The following is a 26,491-nucleotide window of genomic DNA, read 5'->3' on the forward strand; positions in this document are numbered from 1 at the left end:
GAACGGAGGAGGCAGAGGTTGCAGGGAGCCAAGATGGTGCCTCTGTACTCCAGCGTGGGTGACAGAGTAAGACTCTGTCTCAAAAACAAAAAGAACAAAAAAAAAAAAAAAAAAAAGAAAGTACAAATGGTCCCCGACTTAAGATTTTTCAACTTTGCAATGTTGCAAAATAGGTATACATTCAGTAGAAACCATACTTTGAGTACCCATACAACCATTCTGTTTTTCACTTTCATAACAATATTCAATAAATTACATGAGATATTCCACACTTTATTATAAAATAGGCTTTGGGTAAGAGGATTTTGCCCAATGATAGGCTATTGTGTTCCAAGCACATTTTAGGTAAGCCATGCTAAGCTGTGGTGTTCTGTGAGTTGGGTGTGTAGTACATGCACTTTTGACTTAACAATATTTTCAACTTTTGACGGGTATATCTGCATGTAGCTCCATCATCAGTTTATGAGGAACATCTGTGTTGGATCACTGACATATACAGATCTCCCAGATGTTGACACATTATACAGATTATAAAAATTAACATTTTTAAATAACACCACTGATCTCATTAGAAGAGTCTTAAGTATTGGGATGTGGTCAAGCTTATTCATGGTCTATTCAAATTTCAGAATTCAGATTTGGCAACAAACATAGTTGGTCGTTTTCCTTGAAATGACAGGTTCATTTCATTCATTTTAGAGAAAATAACTGCCAGATAATTCAAGTCTGAATAGTTTGTCTGTCTGTCTTCTAATAACAAAAGCAGTTACTTGAACTTATAGTTGAAATAATCACACAAGGGCTTTTCTTTAAGATAACCATTCTATAAGGAGCCAAAGGTACTTTATATGTACATCCCATTTGTTAACTCCAAGTGTTAAAAATATTGTATGTATATTCAAAGGTCAAGATTTAATAAAATTAAATATTTACTGCTTCAGGAACATTCTTAAATTGGACCTTTTTTTTTTCTTTTTTGAGACGGAGTCTCGCTCTGTCGCCAGGCTAGAGTGCAGTGGCGCAGTCTTGGCTCACTGCAACCTCTGCCTCCTGGGTTCAAGAGATTGTCCTGCCTCAGCCTCCCAAGTAGCTGGGACTACAGGCGTGCACCACCATACTCAGCTAATTTTTTTTGTATTTTTAGTAGAGAACAGGGTTTCACCATGTTGGCCAGGATGGTCTTGATCTCCTGACCTCGTGATCTGCCCGCCTCGGCCTCCCAATGGACTGACTTTTTTTTAACTGAGTGCACGGTGATGAAGACTGCAATAACTGCTATTAAAGTTTGGCGTCACTGCCTTCGTTCATGCTTGGTTCATGATGGTGTCAGCACCATCAGTATAAATAGCAATACAGAGGGAGGAAGCACATGTCTTACATCAAAACAGCCTTGACCTTACAGACCCTTTGAAAGGGTCTTGAGGACCTCAAAGGTCCGCACTTTGAAAGGTACTATGATAGTTAAAAGACTGTGTATGAGAGTGGCTGCAGGTAGGGAGAATGTCCTAATTTAGGTAGGTTATGTAGGGAAAGTCTTGTTGAGAAGGTGACATTGAAAATGAGTCTTCAATGATAGAAGGCACGTTTAGTCTCTGATGAAATCCATATCATCTGCTTGACTAAATGAGTGATTTTCAGCCAGGGGCAATTTTGCCCTGGAGGGGACCCTTGCAATGTCAGGAGACATTACAAGTTGTAACACTAGGGGAATATACTGGCATCTAGTTAGTACAGGCTAGAGATGCTGTTAAACAGGGAATGAATAGCTCCCCACAACAAAGGGTTATCTAGCCAAAAAAATGTTAACAATGCTGAGATTGAGAACTCCTACCCCAAACCAGCATTGAACAAGAATAGACTTTTCGCTATTAGGATAAACAAAACAAAGAAAAACATTTGAATTTATTAAAAATAAATTTTAGTTCAAAGGAAGGAGGCATTTCTGAAGAGCAGTCCATGCAAATTACTTATGCTGAAATAGTTTAAGACTAGGAGGGAAAAACCCTGGAATTTCCAGTTCACTTTCTTATCAGGATTCAAAAGGAAGTAGCAACTAATGCAGATGACGAAGAGAGTACTGAGACCTGAAAACAATGGAAAGATGAAAATTCAATCGCTAATTGAAAACAGTGAAAAACAACTGATGTCATACTTGAAAATCTGATGACTGTAAACCCAGGTGCTTGCGACCTGTTGAGCATTGTTCTGGAAATTCTACTCAATGCATAAAGAAGTGGTTTAGAAATAAAGAATATACCTATTGCAAGTAAAGAGGGGAAATTATTGTAGAGGTATTTATAAACATTTACAAAATACAAGATAATTAGTGGGAAAAATGATAGTTTATTAGGGGAGAGAGAGAGAGAGAGAGACTAGGAAGTACTACAGTCTTTAAAACAACCAGATCTCGCATGAACTCACAGCGAGAACTCTGTCATTACCATGGGGAGGGCACCAAGCCATTCATGAGGGATCCACCTCCATGATCCAAACACCTCCCACCAGGCTCTACCTCCAGCACTAGGGTTATGTGTTTTCTTGGGACAGGGTCTCACTCTGTCACTTAGGCTGGAGTGCAGTGTCACGATCATAGCTTGCTGCAGCCTCCACCTCCCGGGCTCAATCAATCCTCAGCCTGCCAAGTAGCTGGGACTACAAGCATGTGCCACCATGTTTGGCAAATTTTTCTATTTTTTGTAGAGACTGAGTCTCACAATGTTGCCCAGGCTGGCCTTGAACTCCTGGGCTTAAGCTTCACCCCAGTTGGCCTCCCAAATTGCTGGGATTGCAGGTATGAGCTGCCATGCCTGGCCTGGGGGTTACATTTCAGCATGAGATTTGGAGGGGACAGATATCCCAATCATATCACCAACCATATCTAGAAAATGTAATTTTACAAAAAAGTAGCTCATTCACTATAGCAGCAAAAAAACAAGTATAAGATGTCCAGGAACATTTTCATCAGGAAGTACGCTGAACCTGTATGAAGAAAGCTCAAGGATCTTGTTCAGAGGTACAAGAATTACCTGGTCTATGTTATTAGACGTAAATATGGAATATAGTTAAAATGCCATTTCTTCCCAAATCGTGCTTAAAGCAATTCTATTCAGATCACAGCAGGATAATTTTGAAACTTTACAGATAGAGGTTCCACTCTGTTTTGAAGCAAAATGCATACTTCAAAACCTGTTCCACTCACATTCTTCACGCTCATCATTAGCAGAACTCTGTCCTTTCCGTTTTTCAGGTTAAAAGTCTTAAGGGTCACCCATGACTACTTTCTCGCTCCCCAAATCTATCCACTTTATCTGGAGAAAAAAAAAAGTCCAGAATCTAATCCCTTCTCCCCATTTTCCTTGTTCCCACTGAGCTGTCCTTTTCTCTGCCCTGGATTACTGTAGTGTCCTGCTCACTGCTTCACTGGTCTCCCTTGGTTTCCCTACAACCATAGTGATTCTTTCAAAACATGAGTCAAATAATATATTCCTCAGAGTAAAAGTCAAAGTCCTAACAGGGGCCTAAAGTAAGTTCTGCAGGCAAATCCTGTGAGGCCTATTTTTATCAATCTCGTGAGCTAAGAATGGTTTTTACATTTACAGAGTTGGTTAAAAAAGCAAAGTATATGAGGCAGAGACCTTATGTGGCCTGCAAAGTCTAAAATATTTACTGTCTGTTCCTTTACAGAAGAATAAATGCCAACTCCTGATCCTGAGCAATGAGGCCCATGACTTTATGATCTTGTCTCCTAATACTCTTCACCACATTGGTCTCCTTTCCTCATGCACTCCAGTCATACTCCTGCCTGTTGGAGACCTTTGCATTTGGCTTTTTCCTTTGCCTGGAAGGTTCTTTCCCTAGTGCTCTATTTGGCTTACCTCCTGTCTTTTTCAAGTCTTTGCTCAAGTGCCATTTTTCACCCAATCCTCTATTTAAAATGCAACCCTACCGTGTGGCATTCCTCTTCCCCCTTATCTTGCTCTGGTTTCCTGTGCACTATACATAATGATATATGCTTACTATTTTCCCCTTGTTAGACCATCAGCCTTTCAAAGATAGAGCTCAACGAATAGTTGTATTTATTGAAAATGGAATCAAAAACAGAGTTACTAATAACATGATACACGGTCATCTTGTTCTCTTCTGAATTCTTATCTTATCTGAATTAGTTAAAACAAATATTGCTAAGACTTATAAGAGTTTATATATTGAATTTGTGACTGAGGAGAGAGTACCATAGCTAGGTACGTTCTCTGGATTCTGTGATGGTGGCCAGCTACTGTATTATATTTCTTTTCAGTGCTGCTGCCCACAGAAGTAGTAAGATAAATGTCCTTTCTCAAGAGATCTTTACTGGTGGTCCTGGTATTGTCCATATAGGTTTATGTTCATCATCTTCCCTGTAGTTAAGGATGATCAGGGGACATTTTTCCCTATTAGATAAATAATCATAACTAATGGATGTGATGATTGAATCACTGTGAGCTTGTTGGCAGGATTTTGGTGATCTAGGACAGTTCTCAAGTCTAAGCTGACATTCATTGTGATTAACTTATATGAAGAGAATTAAAGGGTTTAATTAGCCAAGTTTGTGAAAGATAAAAATTGGAGGAGAATAGCACATTCTATGGGTGACTGAATTAGGCACCAAAAAAGGGTCAATTAGGTGGAGGTGGTGGGTCAGCGGTTAGAGGGAATGGCTAATATTAATTGACAAAACACAGTACAAATAAAAGTATGACTCTGTATGTAAAAAAACAGACCACGTGTCAAAAAGAAAACAGAATCATTAAAAATGCTTGATTAATTTGAAAAGGGATGAAGGGAATTAAATAACAGATGTGGTATAGAAAACAAATAGTAAGATGATAGACTCAGATGTACTGTATCAGTAATCACATTAAATACAAATGGTCTGAATAACCCATTTAAAAAACAGAGATTGTCAGATTGGATGAAAGAATCCCTGCTATATGGTGCCTATTACAAAATGTACTTTACAGTTAGCAACTTAAATAGGTTAAAAGTAAGAAGAATAGAAAAAGATAAACTTTGTTAACACTCATCAAAAGAAAGCTGGAGGGGCTGTACTAATAGCAGACAAAATAGACTTCAGAGCAAAGAATATTACCAAGGGTAAAGAAAGTCATTTTATGATAAAGTAGGGGTGAAATGTTCCAACAGATATAATAATTCTAAACATTTATGCACTTAATAACAGAGTTTCAAATTACAGCAAAATAAAACCTGATAGAACTGCAAGAGGTAGTCAAATACACAATTAATAGTTGGAGATTTCAGTACCCCACTATCAATAATTGACAGAACAAGCAAGCAGAAAATCAGCAAGGATTTTCTAGGTAGACCAGAGTGATACTGTCAACCAACTTGACCTGATTGACATTTATAGAACACTCAACAACTGTGGAACACACCTACACATTCTTTTGAAGTTCACATGGAAGATCTATCAAGGTAGACCATATTCTGGGTCAAAGAAAAAGGTCTCAGTGCATTTTAAAGGATAAAGTTATACAATGGATGTTCCAAGACTGCAATAGAATTAAATTAGAAATGAATAACAGAAAAATCCTTAGAAAATCCCAAAATATTTAGGAACTAAATATCATACTTCTAGATAACTCATGGATCAAAGAAGATATTAGAAAGTAGTTTGAGGCTGGACATGGTGGCTCTTGCCTGTAATCCTCGCACTTTGGGAGACTGAGGCAGGCAAATCACTTGAGCTCAGGAGTTGGAGACCAGCCTGGCCAACATGGCAAAACCTTGTCTCTACTAAAAATACAAAAAAAAAAAAAAAAAAAAAGGCCAGGACTCGGGAGGCTGAGGTGGTAGGATCGCTTGAGCCCAGGGGTGGAGGCTGCAGTGAGGTGAGATCACACCACTTCACTCCAGCCTGGCTGACACAGTGAGACCCTGTCTCAAAAAAAAGAAAGTAGTTTGAGTGGAATAAAAGCAAAAATACATCTCAGAATTAGTGGGATGCTGCTAAGCTTTACTCAGGGAAATTTCTAGCACTAAATATCTATGTTAAAATATATTTAAAAAGAAGAAAGGTCTGAGTTTCTACCCTAAAAACTAGAAAAACAAGAGCAAATTAAATACAAAGTAAGCAGGAGAAAGGAAATAGCTGTCAAAACAAATCAGTTAAATAGAAAAAAAAAATTAAAAGATCAAGAAAATTGATAAACTCTAGCTAAGACTGACCAGGAGGAAGAAAACACAAATTCCCATTATCTGGAGTGAGAGATCCCTGTAGTGGCATTAACACAGATTGTACAAGTTAATAGGGAGTATATGAACAACTGCATGCCATTAAACTCAACAGCTTAGATGAAATGGACAAACTCCAAAGACACAAATTGCCAAAGCTAACTCAAGAAAAAATAGATAACCTGATAGCCCTATATAGTTAATACCCTTCCTTACCACAGTGAAAACTCTAGGCCCAGATGGCGTCGTTAGAGATTTCTACCAAATGTTTAAGGAAGAAATAATACAATTTCTATGTAAACCTTTCCAGCAAATTTAAATCATTCTTAACTCATTCTATGAGGTCAGAATTATAATCATCACCAAATCAGACAAAGGTATTACAATAAAATAAAACCTACAGACTAATATGTCTCACGAACATAGATGCAGAATTTCTCTATTTTAGCAAATTGAATAATAGACCAAGTGGGGTTTATTCCTAGAATGCAGAGCTAGTATAACATTACAAAGTTAATCAGCGTAATTCACTATATTGAAAAAGTACATGTCAATTGATGAAAAGGGGAAAAAACCAGCATCTATTCCTGATTAAAAAAAAAAATCTCAGCAAACTAGAAATAGAGGAAGGGAACTTTCTCAAGCTGGTAAAGGGCATCTGCAAAAATCCTACAGCTAGCATTATACATATTGTGAAAGGCTAAGTCATGTTATCTCTGAGATCAAGAAGACGACAGGGATATCTACTTTGACCACAACTATTCAACTTCGTACTTGGAGGTTCTAGCCTATGCAGTCAGGCAATAAAAATAAATTAAAGGCATTCAGATTGAAAAGAAAGCAGTAAAACTTTTAATTTGTAAAGACATGATCATCTACATAGAAAAACTGAAGGAATCTACACAACTAGTAGACTAGTACATGAGTTTAGCAAGTCACAGGTTATGAGGTCAATATACAGAAATCAGTTGTATTTCTGTATAGTAGCAATGAACAGTCCAAAATTGAAATTTAAAAATACCTTGTATTCAAGAGTGTTAGGTGTAATTGGGAAAAAAGAATGGAAAAAAAGAAAAAGAAAAAAACTAGCATTTAGAATAGCATCAAAAAATATGAAATGCTAAAAATACCATTTAGAATAGCATTAAAAACATGAAATAGGGATAAATCTGACAAAGGAAGTGAAAGAGTTGTACATTGAAATCTGCAAGATACTGCTAAGAGAAATTGACCCAAATAAGCGGGAGATACATGTTGTTCATGGGTTGGAAAACTCAATATTGTTAAAATGTCACTTCTCTCCAGATGTATCTAGAGATTCTGTGCAATTCCAGCAGGATTTTTAAATCAAAGAGTTTGTTCTAAAATTTGAATGGAAGTGCAAAAGACCTGGAGTAATCAAAATAACTAATTAAAACAAAGATGGAGGGCTCACACTGTCTGATTTCTAGACTTAAAAAGCTACGATTGTTAAAATGGTGTGGTGTCAGTGCAAAGATAGACAGATATATTAATGGAACAGATTGGAGTGCAGAAATAGACCTATACATGTGTGGAACATTGATTTTTGACAAAGGCATAAATGCAGTTGTGCAGAAAGAAGGTAGTTGTTTCAAAAATTGGTGCTGAAACTATTTAGTAGGCAGAAAGATAGGACTCAGACCTCATACCATATTTAAAAATTAACTCAAAATGGATCACATAGCCAAATGTAAGACCTAAAATTATAAAGTTGCCAGAAGAAAATCTTTGTGACCTTGGGTTAGGCAAATAATTTTTGGATGTTATGCAAAAAGCACAATTCATTTAAAAAAAAAAAATAAATGGAATTCATAAAAATTAAAACCTGCTCTTCAGAAGACACCGTTAGAAGAATGAAAAAGACAAACCGCAAACTGGAAGAAAGTCTGCAAAGCATATATCTGATAAAAGACTGCATCTAGAATATATAAAGAATTCTCAGAATTTAACAGTAAGAAACAATCCATTTAAGAGTGGGCAAGATATTTGTATATGCATTTCACCAAAGGAGATAGGCAGATGTCAAATAAGCCCTTGAAAAGATGTTAATCATTAGGAAATTGTGTAGTAAAACCATAAGGAGATTCCACTACACAGCTATTAGAGTGGCTAAAATGGAAATTATTAACTATACCAAATGTTGGCAAGGATACAGAGCAGCTGGAACTGCTTGTGGGAATATAAGATGGTATGACTACTTTAGAAAATAGTTTGGCAGGTTTTTTGTTTTTTGTTTTTTGTTTTTTTTTGAGACAAAGTCTCACTCTGTTGCCCAGGCTGGAGTGCAGTGGCGCAGTCTTGGCTCACTGCGAGCTCCACCTCCCTGGTTCACACCATTCTCCTGCGTCAGCCTCCCAAGTAGCTGGGACTACAGGTGCCCACCACCACGCCTGGCTGATTTTTTGTATTTTTTAGTAGAGATGGGGTTTCACCGTGTTAGCCAGGATGGTGTCGATCTCCTGACCTTTTGATCTGCCCGCCTCGGCCTCCCAAAGTGCTGGGATTACAGGCGTGAGACACCACGCCTGGCCTAGTTTGGCAGCTTTTTAAACCAAACTCGAACCAACCATATGATTTAGCCATTTAAGTATTTACCCAAGAGAACAAGAAATATATGTTCATGAAAAGACTTTTGCCTAAATGTTCATAGTGGCCTTATTTGTAAATAGCCCAGATGTGTGGATAAACCAACTGTAGTACATCCATGTAACAGAGTACTACTCAGCAATAAAAAAAAAAAAAAAACTATTGCTGTACACAACAACATGGATGAATCTCAAAGTGATTATGTTGAGCAAAAGAAGCCAGACTATAAAGAGCACATAGTACATGATTCTATTTGCACAAAACTCTAGAAAACAAAACTAATCCATAATTACAGAAAGCAGATCAGTGGTTGCTTTAGCTTTGATAAAGATGTGTAGGGGAAGGGTTGCGTGGTAGAGGGAGGGAACCACAAAGGGGCATAAAGCTTTTGGTGGTTACGGTTTTGGTGGTTACGGCTGTGTTCACTATTTTGATGGTTTCATGGGTGTGTGTGTATATATATATATGTGTGTGTGTTCCATTAGGTACTTTAAATATGTGGAGTTCATTGTATGTCATTTATAACTCAGTAGTGAATAAAAAAAGACTGTTCATGTACCAACTGGGGCAGATGTGGCTTAGAAACCATAAAGCACCCAGAAAGGCCATTGGAAGGCTAGATTGCAGTACTTGAAATACACTATTGAAATTCAGTGATTATCTTCTACTCTGTGTGGGCAAGTCCACACTTGAGGATGTAGAGAAACTGCAGTGTGCTGAGAGAGGAGTGACCAGGCTGACATAGAAATTCAAAACTCTACTGTGAGGAACAGTTGAATGACCTGAAGATGTGAGGTACAGCCTAGTAGGGCGGAGTGGCTCTTAGTAAAATGTATTTGGGAGACCATATAATGTAACAAAAGGATTCAAACTGATCGTGGCAGGAGGTAGAATTCAGACCCATGAGTGGAAATAAAACAAGAAGTCCAATTTTGTCTTGATATTAGGAAAAACAGTAAGCGGAAGCTGACTTTTTCAGAAGACAGCAAGTTTTCTGTTTCTGGAGAGGTATTAGCATGGACTAGGTGACCACTTATTTAAGTGTTCTAGAAGGAATTCAAGCTTTGCACTGTTGACATATCCTTACATCGATATACCACCATACTTTGCAAGGTGCTTTTGTATAGAGTCCCCCATCTTATTTTGAGATAGAATTGATTCTGGTTTCCCGTGATCCAGATGAAGAAAGCTGTTGTTTACTAAGCTCATTACTTTGACTCATTATATTAGAGTCAGAGACAGAATTCACACCTAGCTCTGCCAAACCCATGGTAAAATTATGCTTTTTTCCACTTTATTCATTATGTCCTTGGGCTTTTTCCATCCATTTCTTGTGATCTCACAGACAAAATGATAAATATAACATTAGAGTGTTTATTCCTTTATTTGTTATATGTTGGTATTTGTATTTGTTTTATATGGTACATAGTTACCACATTAAGAATTGTGTATGATACAAATAGATTAGTCTCCTAGGAGACTAATTCTTTTAAAAGAATTCATACAAAACTAATTTTCTTACATTTTAAAAAAGCGGTTAATGTTACTATCCTTATTTTTAGGTAACTGGGGGCAGGGGTGGGGTGGGACTTAGTCTTTCACTGCCAACAGCCAAACAGATGTGGTGTGTGTGATGACTATTTACATACTCTTCGCCCACCACATGCTGTGTAAGGGAGGTATGGCTGCCTTGCTCAGCTTATAGGTGGTTCCCTTCCTCACGATGAATGCTTGTGTTCACAGGGTTGAATAGCTATATTCACTCATTTCATGAGAGGAGTAAGTTTGCTGACATATTTTAAGAGGGGGGAAAGGGAGTAGCCTCTTCATAGCATGGCCATTTAACAGTGACTCATGGTTACTAAACTTGTTTACAGTAATCTTGGACACCAGAAGGTTATTAATAGACTTTCCTTAGTCCATGATCATTCAGCTTAGACTACGCAGACATTTTCTTTAGTAAAGAGGTGGGGGTGGGGGGGAGGTAGAAAGCATTTATCACTGGAATTAATGTGATAATAGAATTGTTCTTATTATCAAATACTTGGCACCAACAGTATCTGTCAGTTCACTTTTAGATTCCATTTCACATCTTGGTCTTCATTTACTTTGATATAGAACTTTCTTTTTTCAACAAGGTCATTTAATCTCTTCTTTTAGAATGAATTGATATTTCAGGCAGTAAATATAAATGGGTAGATATTTAGAGGACTCTTGTTTAAAATGATTCTTTTGCTAAAGATTGGGTTTAAAGAAACTCAAAAAAAAATAATAATAATAATTTAAGCCTCATCATTCCCCCCAAATCTGAGCTCTTTAAGGCATTTCTTTTTTTCTTTCTTCTTTTTTTTTTTTTTTTTTTTTTTTTTTTTTGAGACAGACTCTAGCTCTGTTGCGAGGCTGGAGTGTAGTGGTGTGATCTCGGCTCACCGCAACCTCTGCCTCCCGGGTTCAAGTGGTTCTCCTGCCTCAGCCTCCTAAGTTGCTGGGATTACAGGCACGCGTTGCCATGCCCAGCTAATTTTTGTGTTTTTAGTAGAGACATGGTTTCCCCATGTTGGCCAGGATGGTCTTGATCTCCTGACCTGGTGATCCTCCCACTGCGGCCTCCCAAAGTGCTGGGATTACAGGCATGAGCCACCACACCTGGCCTCTTTGAGGCATTTCTTAATAATAACTAGTTATATGTAAGTTAGAATCTATTCAGTTATGTAAACTAATGAACACAGGCATGGAAAATTTTGCTAAATAGATCCCTTCAAAATTATTTCTAAAAAGATGACTTAACAGTGGTGTTCACTGGAGTTAACGTTTTCCTCATGCATGGTTACCTTTGTTGTTGTCTGCTGTCTTTACTTGGCATTAGTATCTCTTGCAAGAGATCCCCAGTTTGATTGAATCCACAGACATTTTAGTGCCTCTCTTTGTGGGCACATAGGCATAGGAGTCAAACCTTGTCCCCATTCTTAAAAAAGTATATAATCTAGTAGAGGAAATACACATGTAAATAATGTAATATACAGGGACTTGGGGGCGCAGATAAAATTCTATGGGAACCAAGAGGATAAAGCAGTTCCTATGTCTGTCAGAGACAGATACAGAGATGACAGGTTTGAAGTGACATTTAAGCTGGTTTTTAAGGTTTTTGGCAGGCAAAGTGTGAAAGGGAACAGAATTTGAAACAACCTATGGCATGTTCAGAAAACAGTGACAAGTTCAGTTTGACTTGAAGAGGTGGAGATACAGAGGAGTGGTAGGAAGTAAAACTAGAGAAACAAGCTTTGGTAGAATGAAAAGGGCCTTCTAGACAACCTAAGGGTATACTGAGGGGGAGTGCAAGAGGTCTTACGCTATAGAAGTCTTATGTTGCCTTACTTTGTTTTGTTTATTTTGAAATTAATTAATTCACAGGAAGTTGCAGAAATGAGTACAGGAGAACCCATGTACCTTTCACCCATATCCCCAGTGGTAACCTCTCACATAACTATATACGATATCAAAACCAGAGCATGGACATTGGTATAATAATCCACAGGGCTTGTTCAGATTTCACCAGTTTTACAGTTTGTGTGGATATGCATATAGCTCTATGCAATTGCATCACACTTTTGTAGCCACCATTAACACTCATGATATAGAACTGTTTCATCACCACCTCTCTTACTACCCCTCTATAGCCAGACCCATCTCCTACCCCTTGGTAGCCAGACCCATCTCCCCTATTCCTAACCCCTGCTGGCAACCACTAATCTGTTCTCCAAGTCAATACATTTTATTACTTCAAGAATGTTAAATAAATAGAATCATATAGCGTGTAAACTTTTGAGATGGGCTTTCTTCCACTCAGCATCATTTCATGAGATCCACACAAGTGGTTGTGAGTGTCACTAGTTCATTGCTCTGGAGAAACAAGTAGGTCATGGTTCCAGGTGCTCTTTCTCACTTCATTCACTTTTTTTTTTTTTTTTTTTCCCGAGACGGAGTCTCGCTTTGTCACCCAGGCTGGCATGCGGTGGCACGATCTCGGCTCACTGCAAGCTCCGCCTCCTGGGTTCATGCCATTCTACTGCCTCAGCCTCCCGAGTAGCTGGGACTACAGGCGCCTGCCACACCCGGCTAATTTTTTGTATTTTTAATTGAGACAGGGTTTCACCGTATTAGCCAGGATGGTGTCGATCTCCTGACCTCGTGATCCCCCTGCCTCGGCCTCTTAAAGTGCTGAGATTACAGGCTTGAGCCACTGCACCCGGCCTCTCATCCACTTTTTTAGTTTTACTTTATTCTAACTAGTATATTGGAATTCTACATTGGGTAGTAGGGAAGTGTGTATGAGTGTGTGCGAGAAAGATCTTTGTTTCCTTCATAGATTCTAATTTATTTCTGTGTCTATACAAAGTCATGTTCTAATGATGTATGTTCATTCCCCCAAAAAGCAGAAAATACAAGACTATAAAGAAAAAAATAAAGTTTATCCTTAATTCAGTACCACATGAAATGACTACTGTTAACTTGGTGGGGATGCTCATTCATATTCTAGCTTGTTTTCTCCCTCTCTCTGGGGCAGATAAGTAAATGAGTACGGGGTCCTGCTGCTCTGTAACCTGTTGTTTTTTTTTTTTTTTTTAATTTTAAATTTTAATATCTTTTCATGTGCATATAGATCTCAATTTTTTTTTTTTTTTTTTTTTTTTAAAATACAGAGTCTTGCTCTGTCACCCAGGCTGGAGTGCAGTGGCATAATCTCAGCTCACTGCAACTTCTGCCTCCCAGGTTCAAGCAATTGTTGTGCCTCAGCCTCCCAAGTAGCTGGGATTACAGGTACCTGGCTGATTTTCATATTTTTAGTAGAGATGGGGTTTCACCATGTTGGCCAGGCTGGTCTTGAACTCCTGACCTCAAGTGATCGCCACCTTGACCACCTCCCAAAGTGCTGGGATTACAGGTGTGAGCCACCACCCCTGGCCCTCAATTATTTTTAAAGCCTGCCATGGTTATTCCATTTTATGGGTACATCATGATTAAACTAGTTCAGTGGGATAACTTTTACTTCTAATTCTTTGCTGTTGTAAGTAACACTGCATGTATTTACCTTTGTGTACTTGTCTGTTTCCATAGGGTAAATTCCTGAAAGTATAATTCACAGGAAGTTGCAGAAATGAGTCACAGGCCTTGCACCTTTTAAAACTCTTCAATAACATTTTGCCAAATTGCCCTCCAGTAAAGTTGTACCAATTTATTTTCCTACCAGCAGTGTATCTAAAAGCCTTTGCCTCTGATAAGAAGGAAGAATATTTTATCCTTTTAAGATTGTTTACTATTACTATGAAATAGAATCTTTTGTAAGGTTTTTAATGTCTGACTTAGCCATTTCTATACTTCAGCATGTTACTATGTTTGTCTTTAAGTGTGCTTTCTATATTGAGGTTAGAATTGCTACTAACTACTAAAAATTGGGGACAGTGAAGAGGGCAGCCCAGTCTTGTATCTCACCAAGTAAAGTCCTGTCCCTTCATCTGGAAGTAGCCTTCTTGTCACCTTGTTTCCTAACGTAAGGCCGGTTTGGATCTACTGAGTGCTTGGGTCCAGAGGAGGAGTGTTGGTAAGGGCTGTGAGTACTTCAAGGACGTGGCATAGAAGGACTAATGGGTATGTGAGCTGTCTTCTCGAGTCTTCTGAAATTGTACTTTTGTATCACTACTTTTTATCAGCAATTGCCTCTAGTGACAGTAAAATAGTGCACTGATAGGTACCATGGGAATATTGGATTTAAGTCAAGAGAGTTAATACGAAACCTCCTGAGGTTTTGGTGATCTCTAAAAAGGCCATTTGTACTAATGTTTAGCTTACTAATTGCTTATTTTCCCACCCTGTTTTGTTTTTTAATGGGAAAGCAGGCAGTGAAAAATCTCATAGCCTTAGTGCTACTTGAAGAGGTTATTAGGGACTCTATCCTTAAAAATTTGAAGTCCTGTTACACGTTACATAACAACAGGGATACATTCCGAAAAATGCATCATTAAGCGATTTCTTCCAGCGTGTTGCTCCTAGGCTACAAATCTGTGTAGCATGTTACTATAGTGAATACTGTAGGCAGTTGGAACACAATGGCAAGTATTTGTTTATCTAAACATAGAAAAGGTACAGCAAAAATATGGTATTATATCTATGGGACCACAGTTGTCTCTGTGGTCTGCTGTTGACCAAGACGTTATGTGATGCGTGACTATAGTTACCTATGTCCTCACCCTGGGAGGGAAAGGAGTTTAGCTTCTGATACTGTTACTAGTGAGGTGAGCATTAGGTGTGAACTTTGGGATATTGGTTACTACTTAAGTTGATCCTAACACTTAAATATTTTAATTTTAAAAAATTATTAAATGTAATTAAAGATGAAGTTGTTATCATTTGATCATATGTGGAAGTCAGGCTCCATAGTTTAGAATTAATATGCCTGGCCCCATGGGACATAGGGACTTCACCTCTCAACTCAGAGCCTTGATCTGAGAAGCTCTGCCAAGCCCCAGACCCTTTCCTCTGTGCTGTGCTCTTTTGGAGCCTCTACACTCCCACCACATACGGCTGCTCTGTACAGCCACACAGGATGAAGCACTTCTCAGAAGCCATAAGGAAACAGCTAAGAACTGAAACAAAACTCTGTACCTCCCTCCCAGACGAGTCAGCAGTAAGGGATGATCCGCATCTCTTTCTAGGCAAGTGAGTGGGCTTGTTGTAAAGGGGGGCTGTTTTCTCATGCGTTTCTTTTTGACCATGATCTATAAAACAGTTGGCTACTTTTAATAAAGCAGTCTGCCCATGAAAAGTAATATGAGGCTACCTCGTACATAGAAATGTAGCATCTGTGTCTTGGAACACCATGTTCAACTGAGGAAACTTCCCAGACAATTCAGTCAGTTAACAAAATCATCAAGTCATTCCATGTGTAAATTGCCATCATAAGCGCTTTCCAAAGCCCTTGAATGTGTTAGGGAGATGAGAGGTACGTGTGAAAGGTTATAACACTTACAAGGTCAGCAACTGAAATAAGGTCACAGCTGCTGTAGGCATCAGAGGAGGAGAGAGTCATGGGAGGGAGGGAGTCTTCTTGGATGCAGGAGCTCTTAAGAGTGGAAAGAAGGAGTGTGAGCATTCAGGCTTTTATGTTAGCTTGAGTAGAGACAGAGATGTCCAGGGTGAGAGAAGGAATGTAGATGACAGGGCAAAAGAGAATTGAAGACCTTTATTTGGAATTTGAGATCTTAAAGAAATGGAATGAGTCTCAGGGGTCATCTGGTCCAGTTCACTTAATTATCGGATGGTCCAGTAAGACCCAACAGGTTTCCATGAGGCCATGCAACTGGTACAATTGCACAGGGGGTACTTGAGTCAAAGCTAACCTCCTTTTTGTTTAGGAGCCCTTTCTCCAGTGCACAGAGAGAGCCATCAGCTTTGGGACTAAGTAGGATGCCTCTTACCTGTGAAGAAAAGGCAAAAAGATTATTGATGAACTTATCAGACTTACAAAATGGTTTAGAAGAGTGCCTTTCACCCAGCCTCCCTAAATGTTAACGTCTTTTATAACCACAGGGCAATGATCAAAATCCAAAAAATAACATTGGTATAATACTGTTAACTAATGCACAGGCCTTTTTCAAGTTTCATCAGTTGTCCTACTAAATGTCCTTTTTCTGAACCAAAATCTAATTCAGGATCACACATTACATTTAGGGAGTCGTAACACCTCCCTAGGTCTCCTTTAATCTGAAACAGTTCCTCAGTCGTTCTTACGACTTTTATGACCTTGGTACTTCTGAGAAATACTAGTCAGCTATTTTATAGAGTGTCCCTTGATTTAGGTTTGCCTGATGTTTCTTCATGATTCAATGTTGATTATGCATTTGCAAGAATACCACAGAAGTGAAGTACCCTTTTCATTGCATCAGTTCAGGAGGCAGTGATGTCAATAGTCTCATTACTGATGATGGTCAGTAACATCTGGTTAAGGTGGTGTCTACTGGAAAATTACTATTTTTCCTTTTGTCATTAATAAGTATCTTGGAGCCAGGCTCAGTGGCTCATGCCTGTAATCCCAACACTTTGAGAGGCTGAGGTGGGCTGATAACTCGAGCTCAGGAGTTTGAGACCAGCCTGACCAACATAATGAGACCCCATTGCTACAGAAAATTTAAAACTTGGCCAGACATGGTGGCCTCCCAGCTACTCGGGAGGCTGAGGTGGGAGGATCACTTGAGCCTGGGAGGTCAAGGCTGCAGTGAGACATAATTGCACCACTGCATTCCACCTGGGTGACAGAGCTGGACCCGATCTCAAAAAAAAAAAAATTATCTCGGGGGAACTGAGCATCTCTTCTAAAAGTTTCTCAAGTGAGTCTGAGTGTGTTGACAAGTTTGAGATAGGATGCAGAAATACATCAAGATGTAGTGAAGAAGTTGAGAATGTTTTAATTAGAAAGTCTTATGTTAATATAGGAGGAGTGAAGCTAGATGTTCAGATAAAGGAGTAAAGAGAGACTAATGGCTCTTGAGGAAAGTGGAGCCGTCTTGAAATATGTGCTGCTGGGAGTTACTGGTTGGAAATCAGCCCGGTTTAAAGGACTATTTCTGAGCTGCTTTGAAGTCGAATGGCATGGTGTATTGGTGAACCGAATGTGCGCAAGTTCCGTCACTTTTTCTACAGTGCTCAGAAATTTGGGAGCTCAAGTAGAGAAAGATTTGAATAAAGCACATTTAAGATTGTGTAGGGGAGCCAAGAGACATTGAGCTGCTCGCTTGAGTGGCACTGAAATGTGCAGGCTTGGCAGGACCTGGAATGTGGTCATTAAGGGGTCAGTGGATTAGGTGACATGATGATTCAGCAGCTTGAAAAGGATACAGTGTTTGGAGGAGCTGTAAGTGTGAATACCTTACTCAGTAGGTGTGAGGGGACTGACGGGGTGGTGGGAGATGAGAAGGATGTGGTTAGAAGGGCAGAGAACATATTGATACAATGCCTGCAGGTCAGAGGTGGCGCCCTAGGCATAGTCCCTAATGCAAGCTGCTATGAAGGGAACCAAGTCAAAACTAAACAAGAACAACCAAAGTTTTGTGTTTTGTTTTGTTTTTTTCCTTCTTGAAACACAGTCTTGCTCTGTCACCCAGGCTGGAGTGCAGTGGCTCAATCTCGGCTCACTGCAACCTCTGCCTCCGAGGTTCAAGATAGTCTCGTGACTCAGCGTCCCAAGTAGCCAGGGCTATAGGCTCATGCCACTGCACCCAGCTAATTTTTGCATTTTTTAGTAGAGACGGGGTTTCGCCAAGTTGGCCAGGTTGGTCTCGAACTCCTGACCTCAGGTGATCCGCCCGGCTCGGCCTCTCAAAGTGCTGGGATTACAGGCATGAGCCACCACTCTCGGCCACAACCAGGTTTATTTGTTGTGTGTATGGCATCTTCAGTTAGTAAATACTTGCTGAATTGCCTTCTCTTGTGAAATACTTATTAAAATTTTCTGATCATCTTTTGGTAATATTTGGATATATTTTTCAAGCTTTTTGTTTAATCAGCTTATAATTGTCCATGGTTATTTGGTTATTTGTTAGAAATCTTTAAAATGTGGGAGAGGGGATGTCTCGTGGGGAGGGCTGAAAAAGGAGAAATGGAAGAAGAAATCAATGAGTACCAACATAATGATCATTTTGATCTATATAATTTACCTCATCTTTTTTTTCTTTTTTAAATAAAAGTAGAATGTGAATTGTGAGAAAAAATATTCAAGCAAGTCTGAAATGGAGCAAATACTCTTCTTACTCCACCCCGCAGGTAGATGACCATACTGAGTTTGATGTGTATTCTCCCAGAGTATTTTCTCTGTGAGACCATAGGGAATTACGTTGTAAATTGAGCACAAGGCAAATCACAACCAAACTTACCTTTGAAAACCCCTTAATTGTCCATACAGAGCAGTAAACAGCGTGGCCATACTGTGACTCAAGATTTCCAACACCGCAAGTATTTCCTCCAACATTGAAACAGACTGCTGTTTCTTTCTCTTTTTTTTTTTTTTGAGACAGAGGGAGTCTCCCTCTGTCGCCCAGGCTGGAGTGCAGTGGCGGCTCACTGCAAGCTCCGCCTCCCGGGTTCACGCCATTCTCCTGCCTCAGCCTCCTAAGTAGCTGGGACTACAGGCACTGTCCACCACGCCCGGCTAATTTTTTGTATTTTTTTTTTTTTTAGTAGAGACGGGGTTTCACCGTGTTAGCCAGGATGGTCTCGATCTCCTGACCTCGTGATTCGCCCGCCTCAGCCTCTAAGGTGTTGGGATTACAGGCTTGAGCCACTGCGCCCGGCCCAGACTGCTCTTTCTTTAGTGGAGCACCAGATGCAGTAGTTGGCTTTCATTGGGTTCAGCTTGGGGACATGTCCACACTATGAGCTGTGCGTGCACACTGAGACCCAAGCTCTGGACATATGCTTATTAAGTGAAATGGCCAGCACTGAATCACTCAGCCAGTCTATTTCCTTGCTCACTGCTGTAACTCTTTGTTAGGAAGACATCTGCTTGTAATTCTTTAGCTGGCTCCCTTCCTTTGAACTGCAGTTATTTTTTCACATCTGAGGTGATTTATTTCTTTGCCTGTTCTTAGAGGGAAGTCTGTTCTTGTCCAGTTTTTGTTTGGTTTGGTTTGGTTTGGTTTGGTTTGAGACAGGATCTTGCTCTTGCTCTGCCATCCAGGTAGTGGATGAAGTGCAGTGGCACCATCTCGGCTCAGTTCAACCTCTGCACCACTCCCCACCCCCACCCCCCAGGCTCAAGCGATCCTCCCACCTCAGCCTCCCAAGTAGCTGGGACCATAGGCATGCACCACCATGCCCAGCTAATTTTTTGTATTTTTAGTAGAGATAGGGCCTCTCACCATGTTTTCCAGGCTGGTCTCGAACTCCTGAGCTCAAGCCATCCATCCGCCTTGGCCTCCCAAAGTGCTGGGATTACAGGCATGAGCCACTGTGGCCTGCCTCAATTCAACACTTTTAAGGAATCCCTTGACTTCATGGTATGATAACATCACATTTCTCTACATCCATTTGTAATCTGGATTTTAAACCCTGTGATCAGGAATGCTGATTTTCAGCCATTCACCAATAATGTATGAAGCATTTTAAGCAACGGCAATGTCTTAATCATATTTATGTTATGAAAAGATAATTCTAGGTGTGATGTGGAGAATGCATCCCCATTAGGCCCCCTGCAATCCAAAGAAACCAGTCAGTACACGATGTATTAATCTAGGCAAGAGTTAAGGGAACTTTGATTTGGGTGGTGATGGTAGACAGGGGGATAAATGGATGGATTTGGGAGTCAGTGATGAGTTAGATATTGGGGCGAGGTGAAGAGGGGAGAGTTGAAGATGACTCCTAAGTTTCTGAAGTGTAATAACATCATCAGTGGTATAGTTACATGAAACGGAACAAGGCGGGATATCAGGCACTAGGGCGAGATCTTGAGTTCTATTTTAGATGTATTCGATTTGAGGTACCTTGAGACATTAAAGTGGAGACGTTTTGAGAAAGCTGCCCAGTGGTACTGGTAAGGCCTGAGAGAAAAGAACTGGATTAGAGATAGGAAATCTATGAGGCATCTGCATTTAACTGTTAATTAAAGCAGTGGGTGTGGATGAGATCACTTAAGAGTCTAGAGAATAAGAAGAGGAAGCCCTAGTACCCTGCCTTGAGGGATTCCCAGTGTTTAAATGGCCTAGCCAAGGTGAATGAGGCAAAAAGGAGACAGAGAAGGAGCAACCAGAGAGTTAGGAGGGAAAATAAGGATGGTGGTGAGTCACAGAGGACCAGAAGAATGGTTTTCAGAGGCGGATGTAATCAGCAATTCCGAATCCTGTGGAAAGTTCAGGTGTGATTGTTGGGAATGAAGTTTTTGGTGTCGCAAAAAAAAAAAAAAAAAAAAAAGAATTAATGTGGGAAGAAATGATCTCTCAGCAAAGAGAGCTTTACTTTCTGCAGAAAGGGTGCTACTCAATAGTTGTCTGGCCACGAGAGCACACCGAACAAAGGAGACAGAGTTATTTATAACCTGACGTGTTTACCCTACTGCTGTGTCCAGTTTCCATTGGCTGGGATAGGACCTCACATTTTACACTTTATCCTATTGGCTATTAGTTTAAAACTTTCTTAATTAGGTAAGGGGAACAGAACAAAGAAAAGGAAGTTGTCCAGGGCTAGTTAAGGAAGCATCTCCAAATAAGGAATGGCATGCACTGTGGGCTCCGGTGTGCCTAGTTCTGTCCAGGCATGCTGGAGCAAGCTAGGAGAGCTGATTTGGAATACATACATATACACACTAATAGTGCACAGCGATCTTATAGTAAGAAATTGTGACTTTTCATAATCTTTGAAAAAGAACTTTCCCATTTCTCACAGTAATAAAGACACAAAATTGTATTTAATGACATGCAGGTCAGTGACTAGCCAAAAGGATTGGGCTGAAGAGTGAGTGAGGAAAAAGACTTGGACTATGGTAAATACAGGCAAATGTTTTGAGAGGTTTAATTATGAGGTGTGGGTAGTAGCTAGGCAGGGGCGCGGGGGCAGGAGGGCAGGGGGCGGTTGTGGAATCTAAGGAGGGCCTATTCGATTTTGTCAAGTGGAGTCTTAATCAGGTTTAAAACCGATAGGAAGAAATTAGGTGAGGGGAGATTGACTCTGTGAGGAGGAGATGAGGTAACAGGCAGGGTGAGTTCCTAAGAAGGCATGGGGGTGGGGAGATCCAAAAGCAGGTGAGGATTAATGTAGGTGGCGGGTGCAGTATCAGCTGGTGAGGGAATTCCTTCTGAAAGAGAAGGGGGCTTTATACAGAGTCCACAATGCCATTCAATTCAGAAGTACAACAAATAGCTTTCTCTCTCTCTCTTTTTTTTGAGACAGGGTCTCGCTCTGTCACCCAGGCTGGAGTGCAGTGGTATGATCATAGCTCACTGCAGCCTCAACCTCATGACCTCAGCCTCAGCCTCCTGAGTAGCTGAGACTATAGGTGCATGCCACCACACTCAGCTAACTTTTGTTTTTTTTTTAAGAGATGGAGTCTCGGCCGGGCTCGGTGGCTAACACCTGTAATCTCAGCACTTTGGGAGGCCGAGGCGGGCAGATCACAAGGTCAGGAGATCGACACCATCCTGGCTAACATGGTGAAACCCCATCTCTACTAAAAGTACAAAAAATTAGCCGGGTGTGGTGGCGGGCGCCTGTAGTCCCAGCTACTTGGGAGGCTGAGGCAGGAGAATGGCATGAACCTGGGAGGCGGAACTTGCAGTGAGCCGAGATTGCGCCACTGTACTCCAGCCTGGGTGACAGAGCAAGACTCTGTCTCAAAAAAAAAAAAAAAGAGATGGAGTCTCACCGTGTTGCCCAGGCTGGTCTCAAACTCCTGGGCTCAAGTGATCCACCTGCTGCAGCCTCCCAGAGTGGTAGGATCACAGGCGTGAGCCACCGCACCCAGCCATAAATAGCTTTCTAATTATGTTCCTGCCTCTCTCTTTCCTTCCTTTTTTTGGGGGAGGGGGTGGGGATGGGGGGAACAGCTTTATTGAGATATAATTTACATGTTGTATAGTTCACCCATTTGAAGGGTACAATTCAGTGGTTTTTAGTTTATTCACAAATATGTGTAACCATAACCACAGTCAATTTTAGGACATTTTGTCACCTCACAAACCTGTACCCTTTAGTAATTGACCTCCCTTCTTTCTTATTCATCTTTTACTGTCAGAATGGAATATGGTCTGAATTCAAATTTAAAAATCATTTAATGATTTCAAAGAAAAGTATAAACTGAGGTACATGAAGAATTGTTAAGAGCTTTAAAACTTTGATCTAACCAGAGAAGCAAAGGAGGCTGAGGCCTCCTACTTAGGGTCACTGGCATAGAATCAATAGATAATGCATTCACAAAACCTATTAGGTATCAGATTCTTCCTGTCAAAGAGAATTATCTGAAGAATAGATAGTAAAATGGAGTGGAAAACCCAAGACATGCAGATAGATTGTAAGAGAACACTTACTATTGCTAAATGATTTTCTCTTGGCCCAGAAAAATTACATTCTGGGTTACTGAATTTGCATATGGGATGATGAACTACCATCAGAGATCTCCAAGGCATTACCGATAATAAAGTAGTAACAGCAGGCTGGAAAAGGTAGACTCGGCTTAGCATTGATACTGAGTATGGTTTCATAATGGGATTATTAGGAGGATGACTTACAAGCATTTAGAAAAGAATGTCGTAGTCAGTAGATATTAGTGTAGGTATAGTAGAAAGGTCAGACCAAATAACTTCATTTTCTCATGGTCAGGAAATAGGGAAGAAATAGTATAATTTAATTTTATCAAGGTATTTGACAAAAAAAAAAACCTTTTGAATATAACTTGGAAATAGTTGCATATATACATGACTGAGCAGCCCTGCTCCAAGATTTGTAGTAGATCATTACTGAAAGGAGCATGATGATTCAAAGACATGATGGGCTCTATTCGTGCGTCATTCCTTTCCAGCATTTTAGTCAATGATTGAGACAGGTCATGGGAGACATACATATGAGATTTTCATATGTATGTGAGAGCGTTTAGCTAATACATTGGATGTCCATCAGAATCCAGAGTTACTGCCATAATCTTGAATGATGGGCTGATGAGATTAAATTAAATAGAAAAATTAAAGTCTTCATTGCAGTGTCATTCGCCCCAGTTTAAGAATAACATTTGGAAAGACCTGTCTTTACCAAGCAGTACCTGTGAAAGCCAAAGACGTTTTGTTCACTGTAAGCTCTCTCTGACTCAATTATACAATATAATTGCAAAATTCTTAGAAGGTAGCCTTGGGCTGCACTAACATTTGTAAGGGAGGAGTGGTGGTCTGGTGTCTTCTGCATTGTACCATTCTGGATAGGGCTGAATGTTAGCTCTGCCTTTCTTAGGAGGTTAATCAAAGAACCTGAGGGGAGGTTTTCTGGAGAAGATGACAATTTAGGGAAGATAGGCAGGCTGCCCTCAAGAGATTTATGTGGAAGAGAAGTTAAAATATTGCCTGATCTGCAGTACAAACCCAGGGCCAGTAGACAGTGTAATGAGGCAATGTTTGTCTCGTAAATTTGTCTAACAGCTATCTGATTCTGAATTCAGCTAATCCTGCATTACTGGACACTGGAAATATTTAAGGTAAAGTCATGTGATTTGGTAGGAAGGTTAAAAGGTTACATAACTGAATACCATGAGACTATATGATCCTCTAAGTACTGCTAAACACTGAGGTTTTGTGAATCTGCAAAGTAATCTGCTTGAAGTATATTTCTGATCATAAATGCTTCACTTTATATACGTTTTTATAGCCTTCATGTTATGTCTCTTTAATACTCTACTTGGGTCTCCTTTGTTTGTTTATTAGCTATAAATCTTTGATTTTGTTTTTGGGTTGTTTTTTTTTTTTAAAGTGGTTGCTTTAGGGCTTATAGTATACACCTTTAACTTACTATAGTCTATCTTCAGGAAATATACTACTTCAGTTATTATAAGGACCTGACAACATTATACCTATATACCTCCATTACACCTCTTTGAGCTATTGTTGCCGTATTTTTTGTTCTACATATGTTATAACCCCAGAATACATTGTTATTTTTGCTTTAAAGAGCCAATTCTCTTTTAAATAAAAGGGAAAATTTTGTTTAATACTATCTTCATTGCTTTTCATTCCTTTGTGAAGAATCATTTTTCTTCAGCCAGTAGGACTTCCTTAAATATTTCACGAAGTACAAGTCTTCTGGTGATGAAATATTTCTACTTTTCTGTGTCTCAAAAACTCTATTCTGCCTTTGTTTTTGAAAGGTATTTTTGCTGTGATATAAAATTTTAGAATGACAATTTGGTTGTGTTTTCCAGTATTTTAACAATGTTCCTCCACTATCTTTTGACTTGCATCATTCTGTCAAGAAGTCTGTTGTCATTCTTTGATTCTTTGTCCATAATATTTTTTCCCTCTGGCTACTTTTAAGATTCTTCATCACTGAATTTAAGCAATTTGATTATTCTATGCCTTGATATTGTCTTCTTGTTTCTCATGCTTGGGATTTTTCAATGTTTTGGCTCTATGGAATTACAGTTTTTATTAAATTTGGAAAACATTCATCCATTATGTCTTCAAATATTTTGTCTGCCCTTCCACCTCCTTTGGGGACTGCAGTTACACATCTGTGAGGTTGCTTAAAGTTATCCCCTAGCTCACTAATGAGATGTCCCTTTTTTCCCCCTAAGTTTCATTTTAGATAGTTTTTAGGCTCTCTCTTTGTGTTTACTAACCTATTCTTATCTACTGTCTAATCTGCTCTTAATCCCATCTGGTATAATTTTTATCTTAGACCTTGTAGTTTTATTTCTAAGTGTTTCATTCAGGTGTTTTTTATGCCTTTCATTCCTCTACTTAACATGGTACATGTTAGTGATAGATAACTATTTGTAGTTGTAGTAACTATTTTAATGACCTTATTGAGTAACTCTTTTAATGTCCTTGTTGAGTAATTCTGCCATCTATGCCATTTCCACAGCTGTTTCTGTTGATTAGTTCTTATTATTATTAGTCGTGTTTTCCGGTTTTGGTCCTTTCCAGGATTGCTGTTAAGCTTTGTTGGGCAGGACCAGATCAGACTTTGGCCTAGGATTAATTTTGTATGCCTGCTGAGGCAAAACCCCCTGAGTACTTTGCTTGATGACTAGTGAATATGAGGTTTTCCATTAGACTGGTAGGAAACAGGAGCTATTTCCAGCCCCATGTGAGCTCCAAGGTTCTGGTTCCTAGCCTTGACTACTTTCCTTACCCACGTGTGGTTATCAGTACTCAGTTGAAGACGTGAGTGGGCTCTGCAGGTCTCTGCCATGCTCTTTCTGGGCAGCTCTTTCCTCTCTGCCACTCTGCGCTGTTGTAAACTCTAGTCTTCTTGGCCTCCCTGGGTTACTAGGTCTGCCTCTTCAACTAATGGAGAACACCTCTTCTGGCTGGCTCCCCCCTCCTTGTGCTGTGGCCTAGCAAGAAGGTAGGGTAATTATGAAGTTTCCCTCATTTGTTTCCTTCTCTCAGGGATCACTGTGCTGTACTGCCTGAAGTCCACTTTTTAAAAGTCATTGTTTTGGCCAGGCACGGTGGCTCGCATCTGTAATCCCAGCACAAGTTGGGCAGATCGCTTGAGCCCAGGAGTTTGAGACCAGCCTGAGCAAGATGGCAAAACCCCATCTCTACTAAAAATACAAAAATCGGCCTGGCATGGTGGCACACACCTGTGGGAAACCCAGCTACCCAGGAGGCTAAGGCAAGAGGATCTCTTAAATCCAGGAAGTTGAGTCTGCAGTGAGCTGTGATCCCACCACTGCACTCTAGGCCTGGGCGACAGCACGAGACCCCGTCTCAAAACAAAAAGTCGTTTTATGTATCTTATCCTACTCATTAGTCTTTTTCATGGGGAAAGGTAAATCTGGCCCTTCTCTGTCTTGAGCAGAAGTAGAAGCTCTTTAGTGACTTTATATCTATCACTAACACCTTAGCTTTGCACTCACCCATTTTCTGCTCTCTCCCTTATTTCCTCCACACCTTTTCTGTGACAGGAC

General features: G+C 39.9%; 1 protein-coding gene across 4 annotated transcripts in view; it reads left to right on the plus strand.

Annotated features, from left to right (window-relative positions):
* CAB39 (calcium binding protein 39) overlaps positions 1–26,491 on the plus strand; it is a 107,360-nt gene that overhangs the window by 50,220 nt on the left and 30,649 nt on the right. The gene's annotated exons all lie outside the window — the stretch shown is intronic.

Source organism: Pongo abelii, chromosome 11 (genome assembly GCF_028885655.2).
Source record: "Pongo abelii isolate AG06213 chromosome 11, NHGRI_mPonAbe1-v2.0_pri, whole genome shotgun sequence".
NCBI classification, from domain to species: domain Eukaryota; kingdom Metazoa; phylum Chordata; class Mammalia; order Primates; family Hominidae; genus Pongo; species Pongo abelii.